At 36.6% G+C, this 12496-nt stretch overlaps 1 protein-coding gene and 1 non-coding gene across 2 annotated transcripts in view; both read right to left on the bottom strand.

Annotated features, from left to right (window-relative positions):
• Itgbl1 (integrin subunit beta like 1) overlaps nt 1–12496 on the bottom strand; it is a 238356-nt gene that overhangs the window by 31085 nt on the left and 194775 nt on the right. The window lies entirely within an intron of this gene.
• LOC115029315 lies at nt 8758–8885 on the bottom strand. Its single transcript, XR_003834888.1, has one exon. It is a non-coding gene; the product is annotated as a small nucleolar RNA SNORA17 (small nucleolar RNA).

Genomic DNA, 12496 nt, shown 5'->3' with positions numbered 1-12496 from the left:
AAGAGAGAGAGAGAGAGAGAGAGAGAGAGAGAGAGAGAGAGAGAGAGAGAGAGAGAGATTATGTGCTGCTGTGTGTGTAGGTAGATATGACCCCGTGAGTGCAGGTAATTGTAGAAATCATAACAGGCCATTGCATCTCCTGCAGTTGGAGTTTACAGACACTTGTGAGTCCCCCCAACAGTCACACATTTTAACTTTAAATAGGACTGGATTTTGATCTTGACATATCTGCCAGCAAACATAATTATTTTGAAGAGGAAGTTAGACCTCATTCATCACCATTTTCAAAATGGGCACATTACCCAGAATTACTGTGAAAGCTAAAAGATGTAATGAATACAAAGGTACAAAGGACATTTCCAATGATATGTGCCCAGTACATGTTCCACAGACATCACACATTGTCATTATATTCCAGTACCACTACCACTGCATATACCTTTAATAATAAAACATGTTGGGGGCACATACTTCATTTACTTAAATATAATTTGCCCACTTTTTTCCCTCACTTCATTTTTCAATTAAATCAACCAAAATTTGTACTTCCTGCTCTAGAATGAGATTATTTAAGAAGAGGTCCCTTATGCTGACAGCACCTGCCAGGATGGTAACATCAAGCACACTGTTTATGACCTTATTTTTCTCCTTTTATAAAATAGTGTAAACCATGCTTGCAGTACATTCTCAATAGTTGGAGAGTAATTAGAGGCTCACATAAAACAGAAAAGAGATTAGCACTTTACTAACATAGTCCTGCTTTGCCTAAAATAATAGGTTTACCATAGCAACCTGATTGCACTAGAAAAAGTGCCTGCCAAATACATCCTAAGTTCCCTTGAAATTTCTATGAGATGAAATTAAGCATCTGAGAACTATAATATTCTGTACCATTTCATCTAAGTACAAATATTTTTTTTCTGGGTAAATGAAGTAGTCTTGCCTCTGAGATTTGAAGGTGAAATAGTACTTCTGCCTTTCATTTCAAAACAGGCAGAAAAAGCCTTTGAATACCACCCACATTGACATCACACATCAAATTTTACACGAGGAAATTACTCCTGATTTTAAAGTATAAACAATGGCAGTCCTTCTATTTGGACATTCATCTTAGAACAAGATAATGAAGTTGCCATGGAGTCATGTGAAGAAATTAGACATCTTAATAAATGTTGTACTAATAGGATTTTCTGTGTCTTCCCTAAACTCTTTAAAATTGAAAATGGAAAAGGAATAATAGACCTTACTCACGTTGTTTTTTTTTTTTTTTTGGTAGCAAGAAAAACATCACAGGGCCAATCATCTAGCCCTCCAAAGGAGGCTATCTCATTTCTTCAACCTTATATAGTTTCTAAAAATAGCAAAATATTATTTAAGCCTCATTATTTTTCTAACTAAAACCTTAGATATTGGGTAGAAATATCTCACTCACACAAAGGTACCTCAAAACTTGCAGGTGCAAGGTTAAAATGTCAGGTTAAAATGTGATTAAATCAGGAAATGTGGACTTTAATCAAGAAGTGTAACTCACCATGAAGCAACCTGTAAAATTAAAATTGGAACTGTCATTGTCCAGAAGGAGTATTCTATATTCTGTTCACTAAAGGACAGAAGCCACTTGGTTAGCAGGCAAGGCAGTGGTATAATTTAGGTAAGGTGAGAACCTTAACATAATAAACTAGCTGCTTGGAAGATGGCTATTATTTAAGGGGTATTTGTGTAAGAGACGGTAAATGTCAGTGCCAGCTGGTGGAGGATATCCTACAGGTGGTAAGATGTAACCAAGTGACATTTCTGATCCTAATCAGTAATTGCCAGGCACTGGCAGAGACTCTCAGGAGACAGCTATATCAGGCTCCTGTCAGCAAGTACTTGTTGGCATCCACAATAGAGTCTGGGTTTGGTAATGGTATATGGGATGGATCCCAGGGTGGGACAGGAACCTGATAACCTTAAATTTAAGGACATAGTTGATTTGCATTCAGGCCTTCAGATGGGAAACAGTGTTGGTATGTTGGCCGAGAAGGACCTTGCACTATTTCAGATAAGTTCTCACATCTCCCTCACCAAAGAAAGTGCATGGCCATTTCCTTGAAAAGAAAGGGAATTTAGGATCCCATTATATTATAAGATTAACTATACTATGTGCATCATTCACATTTTCTAAAAAAAAAAAAAATCACAGGATTTAATATCCGAAAATAAAATTAAAACAAGAAAAACCAGAACAAATTATATGGAAACATGGTTTCTTCAAGTGCCTATGTCATTTTTTGAAGTGTAATGTATTCTTTGAAGTGACAGGAAGTCAGAAGGAAATAATGACATTGATTCCCAAGTAAAAACAGTTTCTTTCACCTGATGCTTATCAAAATGAATGGTCCATTCACTCTAAATAATGGCACTAACATCATCCTGTAAAAGAGTTTAGAAAATGAAATGAGTATATTAAAAGAGAACAAAGAAAGGCTAAATGCCCATATGCTTTACAATATAAGATGACTTTGAAGTTATATTCCTTCTGGCTCAACATCCAAATCCTTAGCCACAATGCCAAATAGAGATGTGACTTTATCTGTGAGGTTTTTAATAGTTGTCATTTTAAAAATAACATTAAGATAGATTGCAACAAAATATGTAATATTTACATTTTAGCTTCTAGCAACTCAAAACTCACATAATACGCTATATCTAAGATACCTGCAATACTGTTCTCATAGGAAGTAATGCAATTCTTTAGAATTCTCAGATTCAAGATCTGAGATGAAATAAGAGAGATACAACAAACCTTTGAAAAGGTTGTCCAGAAGGTAAAAGCCTGCACAGGTGCTTCAAGCATTGTAAGTAGAAAAGATACAGCTGTGTCTATTTGAGTAACCCAGAAGAAAGGGGCCTAAGACCAGCAATTTTACTCTCAAAATTAAGTGCTATCATTACCAAAAAGAGACTGATTCTGAACCTCAAGAGCACTTAGCATTTAGTAGAAATCACAGGCAGATTAGAGTAAAAGATTAACAGAGGCATGCAAAGGAAACAAATCACCAAGAGTCAAAGTCAGCAGAAACAGCAATCTTTCATTTCTACATGTTTACACGGGCTATTGACTAATAGTCTATCTTTTCAAATTTCTCTTGATAATGTTGTTTATACCATTTTATGCATTCTTTATAAACAAATAACTTGGTCATTTATAACCAGTAGCAATCTGTTGGTTTTATCTTTAGTCTTCTCTCTCCTTCCCCCTCCCCATCTGCCTTTCCCTCCCTCTCCTTCCCCTTCTCTCTTATTGGATCTCAGAAGTAGTATAAGAAGCAATCACTCTTTGGGCCTTCAGATGGTCATCTTCACCTAAAATGTTTCTCTTCATAAAGCAGGCAGAGCATTGTTTCTGGGTTGAAGAAAAGCCTCACTTTCTAAGGATCCTCATCAATATCTTGAGAGACTGTTAGATACAACAAGGGGAGAGACATGCTACTGCCATTCGATAGGTGACTGCCACTCAACATTCTACAATTAAAAGGGTGGTTCTTTCAGAGGTAACTGCCAGGCCCAAATATTAAACATCCTGCTGTTGGGGCACCCTGATACAAATGAGTATAGATTGTCTAAATTTATCCAGTAAGTGTTCAAAGAGGCAGGGTTATGTTTACTCTCTTTTTAACCCTCTTACCTAGAAGTCCAAATAGGTGAAATGTACACACACATATGCTCAAGTGAAACCTACCTCACATGCTCAAGTGAAACATACCTCACAAAGAGATTTCTTTGTCCTTTGAGATTAATCATTTTCACCCCCTCTAATAAGCACTTTTTCTATCCCTGTACTTAGTCCTCACTTTAGTGACAGGTAGTTATCATTGTGACGCTTAAGATAGAAATTTGGTAATTCTCTGGTCTAAGAAGTATCAACAGATCTGAAATGGTTTTTATTGTTTCAAAGTTCATTTAATATAAAATATTTATTAATATACTCTTATATATTAACTATATACATATATGTATTAATCTAGACTTCCAATTTGTACCTTGAAATCAATGATTGATTATATCAGTAATCAACTATTTTATTCTATTCTTCAAAAATTCCATCTACTACTTACACACACACACACACACACACACACAAATACAAACTCAACAAAATAAACAGGTAAATGAACAAAAATTGTGTTGGTCAACTACTCTTGAACATGAAGCCTGTCCTATACTATTTGATAAATCCAATGTCACACCATTGGAGAAAACTGATTTTCCCTTTCTCAGAATGTATAAATGACAGTTCAGTTCAAAATTATTATGAACCCAATATATAAAAACTATAAGATCACTGAAACTGTAAAAACATACAAGAGTAAAGGCAGAATATTCTTCCAAATAAATTCTATTTCAGAGAAAAATACTGCTAATGTGTTAATGATTTTCTTTCTTGTCTTTTTATCTAGAACTACATATACAAATATTAGTAAATAATGCAGCATAAATTTACCTAAACTTGTGAAAACTGTTTTAGTGAGGAGTATTCTGAAGATCAATTTAAATAAATTCTTCAACTATTCCTCTTCATAACCAACTTGAGGCTTGACTTTACCTTCAAATATAGAAGTTTCTTAAAAGAATCAAGTAATTCTAGTGCCAGCCCAAACTCTGTTGCATACATCTGAGCCCTGCCTATCAACAGGATTTCAAGTACACATCAATTTACTTAATGCTTGATTTTCTTCCCCAGTGAAGAAAGAACACTGGTTTATTGACATATATCATCAAGTACATCATCTCTAGTATATGAACCTCTAGTCTCTATTTGGTGGCAGTTTTTAGAGAAGTTGTGGAACCTTGGTAGTACCATAACTACCACCAAGATGAAGCCTTGCTTTAGGAATTATGTAACCAGGGGTGGTTGTGAGTGTTTATGGTCTTGTCCAACTTCCTCTTCACTCTCTCTGCTTCCTGCTACTGCTCCTATCATTACGGACAGTTCCTCTGGAGCCTCATATAAAAATGAATACCTTTTCCCATGTGTCATGGTGTTTACCACAATAACAAAAAATTAACTGACATACTTCCCAACATGGCCCCATCCCAATAACATATCTTTTTTGTTAGTTATCGTTGTTGGTTGGTTGGTTGGTTGGTTGTTTTTGCTTGATAATATACTACTACTTTAAGTGTTGTTAAAGATGTAAAGTCTAATATGGACTTCCTAGTAAGAGAAATTGAGTTTGGGTTTACATTCATAAAAATATTAATAACCAGAGAGAAGGAGGATATTAAAGTTATCAGTGCTTCTTTCTGTTTATGCCAACTGGCTCTTGGTTTCTGTCTTGTGGTTTTTCTGTATTATCAATGTGATTACATATGTGAGAAAGAATTACAACAGGAATTTGCATCTCCCGAGGAAAAATTATTAGTGCATTAATTTGACTAAATTTATCTTGTCTACCACCTAGATTTTTGCTGTATTTACATAGACATGTCTAGCAACTGCTTTCTGCAATATGTCCACTCCTCCCACACAAGAAAACAGAAAAGAGAAAGAAAATACCTATTTTATGTCATTAGTACAGCTGGAATACAGCAGCAGTATGCTGACATTTCACATGCAAGGAAATCTTGGTGAACTTTCTCCTCTTTGGCAAGAACCCTTACCCTTTTGCTTTTGAACAAGCCCACTATTCATGCATCACTTGTGCTAAAATCATTTGCATAAATTCAAGTTCAAAGATTATATGAAGGAAATTTTTATGTATTCTACTTTGTGCATCATGCTTCCATCATCCCTGGAGCCCTACATGACATTTTTTTTTCAGTTTTGAAATTTTTTATTAAAATACAATGCATTATAAATTTTGGTGCATACCTACATGGCATTTTTAAAGTGAAATCTTTGTTTGACAGGTCACATTTAACCATATCCCTTTCTTGGAGCTTTGCTTTGCCTCTTGTTCTAAATCCAATCTAATTGCTTTGCAGAACCCTCCCAATCTCCTCCTGGTTTCATTCTTTCTCTCAAATTATTGCCTTTTACCAAGGCTTACTTACAACTTTACACAGTCCTTGGTTTCATCAAATCTCAGGACTCCCTATCTGTCTGCAACTCTCTTCCAGACTTGTACATGAGGTGTCTTATCAATTTGTGTCACAAGGAACTAAATCTTGATGACATATACCCACTCACTCTCTTAATAGCATACACTTGCTCACTCTACTAATTAAATTGGCCCTCAAAGCCCTTCCTCTTTTTTTTTATAATTATACTCATACAAACCTAATAACTCATATAGCCTCTATTTTTCTTTGATTCTAATTACCAAACCAAACTTTGAGCAAATTAGATCACAGGAAAATAAGAATTATAAGATTTGAACAACTCCCTATCTATGGTCCCCTTCCCGGACCTTCATTACATTCCTGATCCGGTGCTTTTTCCACGTTTGCATCACCATACACTATGATAGCCAGCGACCTTTCACAGGAAACAAAAATAGTCTACTGCACCTCCCCCATCGCTTTAAAACTTCTAGTAATCATCTTTAATTTAGAAAAGAAAAGACAATTTATTCTTCCAGACCCTATTTTGTTGCTCTGAGATTAAGGTCTGAACTCATCTTTCTCTACTTCTTGGCCTCAGCCTTTATGATCTTTTGACTGTTTAACCAATAATTATAAATGGACTCTTTGTACTTCATGTTATACACATTTAAAATTTAGAAACATCAAATATTATATATATATATATATATATATATATATATATATATATATATGTACCTGAGGCTTCAGGTACATTTACTTTAACCAAAGAACATTTGGGCACTTGTTTTTTTTTTTAAACTTTTATTAGATATTTTCTTCATTTACATTTCAAATGCTATCCTGAAAGTCCCCTATATACTCCCCCCTCCCCCGGCCCCACCATGCTCCCCAGCCCATCCACTCTAATTTTTTAAGAAACTTGATACTTGGCTATGCCTGCCCATCAGAAGCCATGCAATTAACAAGACAAAACAAAACACACCACTATATAATCTCCTTCCCCTAGCACTCTCATTCTAACTCTCACTCTTTCTGGGGCAACAGACACTTCACTGCGCAGAGCAAACAAATCATCCTTCCTGGTAGGGAACAATTTGATAAGAGTGAGATCAAAGTGTAGAAGTGAGCTCTGGGTAATAAGTTTTCAGTTTCTTGAAACAAAGATCCTTCAATGAGTTGAAGCTGATTAAAGTAGGTGTGGCAGATGACCAGAATATGTAATCATTCCTAAACCTTCATAAACTTTAAGTTGAAAAGTTATAAAATTGAATTTGGATTTTTGCCAAAATTATCTTGGAAGCAATTTGGAGAATACATAGATCAAATCTCACAGGAGGTGCAGTGGAAAGGTTGACCTGGAGGACAAATTGTGATGTTCTTAGAGCCAGGAGACTGAGAGGCAAAGATCTGCAATGAGGTTGTGGCAGAGGTGGGCAGGAGATCAGACATTACCTCATTTGACTGAAAAAGACTGTGTCTAAACAAGTGCAGATGCCCATGAGAAATATCATCCACAAGGCCGCAACCTTGAAAATAATTTTTAAAAACTCTAATTCTAAAGGTAACCAAGATGGGCACTCTTAAGTTTCTGCCATCATTTTTTGAAGACTTTGCTTATATGAATGCCAAAGTCTAATATAGAAAAATAATCAAGAATACAAAAGTAAATATTTAATATAATTTCTTGCATATGCAAGCACCAACACAAGATTCTGATTCCAGTACTTTAATGAGCTCTTTCTTTAAATGAAACAAAGATACCTCCTGGAGTTCGGAATTGTCTCCCAGTTCACAATGAAAATATATATTAGGGAAACAGATGTTTTCAGATTTAAATTTCAATAAAAATTAAAAAAAAAACATAAACAACAGAAGTGAGCAGATGTTCAAAAGCCAACAATATCCTAAAATGGAAATTATCACTCTTATTAAGAGGAAAATATGTAAATCATAATTTTAGTCATGTTTCATTTTAAAGTCTTTAAATTTTGGATAGCTGTCTCATTTCTAATATGTTAATCTAAAGACATACACATTTATAATAGACACAGAAGACAAGTGCCAGGGCCAGCTCTCTCACATGCTGAATATCCTAAAGGCCAGTCAGTTTACTCATAACTCCTGAGATGTTCAAGACTGCTCTCTGGAGTACTAAAGCTGATTAGGTCAGCTCTCCTGCTCTCATGACTCCAGAGCTGGTTTTCCCATGATGTCCACTTGTGGTATAGGGCCACTTCTACACCACCCTCAGACACCCATAGGTCTCCAAGTGGCAGTGCAGACCAGGGATATCTGTCTGGCCTTTTGTGGGTTACACACCTCGGCCACTGACCGAGGGTCACAGACCCAGACGCCCCAGGTGTCAGCACAGGGCATGATCTCATCATGGTCCCAGGTGGCATCACCAGCTACTCGCATCAAGATTGTCCTTACTACCCTCAAATATTCAGTTCTGCCTCTTCATTGTGCATATATCCTTCTGTTTCTCTTCAATTTCTCCTCTACTTACTTGCTTTTCTTAGTGGTACCCAGGGTCTCTGAGTGTCTGGGGATACACCAGGAGTGAACTCAAGTGTGCTGTGCCATGCTCATGCATTATAGTACTGGGAAGGTATCATCTTGGGTATGATCTGCCCCTCTCCCAAGCATACATAGACTACTATCTCCCTGTCTGGGCCGCATGACATAGGTCTGATGGTCTTCTTGAGCTCACTTTTTCCTGGGAATAGTAGACTACTAATCATTGAGATATTCACAGGTCTGAACACTAAATATAGGCATAGCCTCTCTCTGTGTCATCTTCTGATACACTTGTGACATAGCAACCACACCTGCAACACTGCTAGGGCAGCTTCATTTCTTGTAAGAAAGCTTTTTAAATATTTATCATTAAATATGTGTATATTTTTAATGATTTTCTTCCCATGTGGTTAATTTTCTTTAAAATATAACTCTTGAGTTCTTCCTGCATTACCCAAATCTCATCCTATTCACATTGATTCTAAATATCTGTTGAAATTCTAAAGCTGACTGTTTGTTCAAATATTAATTGTGCACACATGATAATTAAAACATTTCAGAAACACATATGTCTGTTTCTAACATCTTAACAAGTCTTAGCAGTTTTTTGCCTTGTTTTTTTTTTTTTTCAACTTGTATTTAATGCTATTGAATGTAGGATACTGTAAGGACTCTGCATGATTCAATGATTCTCTTGCAATAATTGACCTCAGTCTATGGTAAACACCAAACTTAAGTCTAGATTTCCTCTGCCATCAACAAGTAGGTGAATGTAGCCAGACTGCTTTTGGAGCTGTCTCTGAATAGCAAGGTATCTTCAACTTCTTGGTCAATAGGATCCATATTCCTTCAAATTCAAATCTGATATTCAATTTTAGCTTCAAAGCTCACCAGATTACCCGATGTTCTAATAAACATGTTATTTACTTCTTCATTTTTAAAGATTCACTTATTTTTTTAGATTTATATGAGCATACTGCAGCTGTCTTCAGACACACACTAGAAGAGTGCATCATATCCCATTAAATATAGTTGTGAGCCACCATGTGGTTGCTGGGAATTGAACTCAGGACCTCTGGAAGAGCAGTCAGTGTTCTTAACCCATGAGCCATCTCTCCAGCCCTAGTTACTTCACCTTTGGATATTTGACTCTTTCTTATACTTTCCGGCTCAATGGACATGCTACCTCAAGTATTGGTAGTGAAGGCAACTTTTCCCTTGCTGGATCTTACTTTGTACAGAATAGAAGGGTGATAATTCCACTAGGGGGATCTGGAAACAAGGAGAGAAACTATGTGAACTGACTGGACTGAAAACAGAACACTTTAGAGCATGAGTGTAGCTCATATCTTTCACTGATCATTGGAAATTTTTTTTGTTTCATTTTAGGGTAGCTCAGCATCCAACTTTATTTGCAATCCAATAATATTTCCACATTAGAACTGAAAAGGAAAAAGACTAGGTATAAAATATTTATTTTAATATTTGACTAGTTAAAAGAAATTAATCTACTGGTTCACATAGTATAATTTTTATTATGGATATTTGGTTCACAATGCCACAAATAATTCAACAAACTAGAGTGTGTTCTTCATGGTTAATCTTTACTAACACTAAACTATTATAAAAAAATCATTCATCTCATTAATTTGTAAAACTTTAAATTGACCATGCTTGAGTCTGAGGCAGGAGGATGACTGGTTTTATGCCAGACTAACTCTTCTCAAACAAACAAGCAGATACCTACAACCATACCTCTAAATTTTTAAATAAATGGAGTTTTCACTTGAGTTAGTTATTTTTCAAAGCTCTCAAATAATTCTTAATGTATATCTTTTGTATAAGTTGCAGATATCTTCATATTAAGAACTATTTTAAATTAAATATTGCATAAACAATTATACTTTAAAGTGTGTTACCCTAGAGCCTTCTTCATGGAGAAACACAGCATAGAGGTATAAAGCAGGAAACCCAGTGGAAAACCCCACAAAGAATTCTTTTCATGACTGCCAATGGCTTATACCATGGTATATACAAAGAAACAGCAGAGGGCCCATGCCAAGGTGACACTTCAACTTCATGGAAAGTGGAGGCCACTATGGAGTCAACTCTGTTCACCTTCATCATACATACTCAGTTTCCACCACTTAATTATCTTACAGTGAAGAGAAATCTCAGCAATTAAAATAAGAATACAGAATTCATTTATGATGCTATCCTGAATTCATTTTCTTTTAGGCATTGTGTCAGGAAATACACAATATTTTATTTCTTGCTGTACTGATGTATACTTGCTGTATATATCAAAAAGTGAGCATGTTTATTTCCACACCTTGGTATATTCTGCTTCATTTCAGAGTTCCTGGGTTCAAATTTCCTGTTATACTTATAAAAAAGCTTTAAGGTTTTATCCTGATGCAGTTCATGAAAGATCCTGTAATATTAAGAAATTATTGCAGATAATTTTTCTGAGGAAGAGAGATATCCTCGGCACAACTATACATTAGGTCCCTTTATTTCCTAGGGTCCAAAATATTGTTTTATTCAAGTCCAAAATATACACAAAAAAACCCTGTATTGCAAAAACCTTGTGCACAGGGAGGTGGCAACCATTCTTCTGGACACAGCAGAAGTCAATGAGAAATTTATGTTCTTTGTGTACAAGGCAGATGAATATTACTTACTTACAGTATTTTACCTTTTCCTCCCCAAGACGTGCATATGAATCTAAGAACCCAGTATGATCCTTAGAATATGAGGGTAAATGTGTCCTCAGGCACACATTTTCACAGTCCTACCATAGAATACACATGCCTTACCAACACACAATCTTTTAATTAGATTTTTTTTATTTATATCTCAAATCCCCGTTCCTGATTTCCCCTCTGAAAACCCCCATCCCTCCCCACTCCCTCCTGGTCAACAACCCATCCACTCCTGTTTCCTGGCCCTGCCTTGGTCCTGTGAAGGTTCTATGCCCACATTGGAGACCAAGGACCAAGGACCTTCCTTTTCATTGATGATGGACTAGGCCATCCACTGCTACATATGCAGCTAGAGCCACAAGTTCCACCATGTGTTTTCCTTGGTTGATGGTTTAGTCCCATAGAGCTCTGGAGGTACTAGTTTGTTCATATTGTTGTTTTTCCTATGGGGCTGCAAACCCAACACACATTTTTTTTCATTTTTTTATTAGATATTTTCTTCATTTACAATTCAAATGCTATCCCCAAAGTCCCTTATNCCCCCCCCCCGCCCCACCCAGCCCTGCTCGCAAACCAACCCACTCCCACTTCCTGGCCCTGGCACTTCCCTGTACTGGGGCATATAATCTCCGCAAGACCAAGGGCCTCTCCTCCCAATGATGGCCGATTAGGCCATCTTCTGCTACATATGCAGCTAGAGACATAAGCTCAGGGTGTACTGGTTAGTTCATATTGCTGCTACTCCTATAGGGTTACAGACCCGTTCAACTCCTTGGGTACTTTCTCTAGCACCTCCATTGGGGGCACTGTGTTCCATCTAATAGATGACTATGAGCATCCACTTCGGTATTTGCCAGGCACTGGCATAGCCTCACAAGAGACAGCTATATCAGGGTCATGTCAGCAAAATCTTGCTGGCATAGGCAATAGTGTCTGCATTTGGTGGTTGATTATGGTATGGATCCCCGGATCCCCAAACTTTGTCTCTGTAACTCTTTACATGGCTATTTTGTTCCCCATTCTAAGGAGGGATGAAGGATCCACACTTTGGTCTTCCTTCTTCTTGAGTTTCATGTGTTTTGCAAATTGTATCTTGGGTATTCTAAATTTCTGGGCTAATATCCAGTTATCAGTGAGTGATAAAATTCAGGTGACAGAAGATGCTGGTGAGGATGTGGAGAAAGAGGAACACTCCTCCATTGCTGGTGGGATTGCAAGCTTGTACAACCACTCTGGAA

This window comes from Mus caroli, chromosome 14 (assembly GCF_900094665.2).
Source record: "Mus caroli chromosome 14, CAROLI_EIJ_v1.1, whole genome shotgun sequence".
Classification (NCBI taxonomy): domain Eukaryota; kingdom Metazoa; phylum Chordata; class Mammalia; order Rodentia; family Muridae; genus Mus; species Mus caroli.
This window is presented reverse-complemented; position numbering and strand designations above follow the sequence as displayed.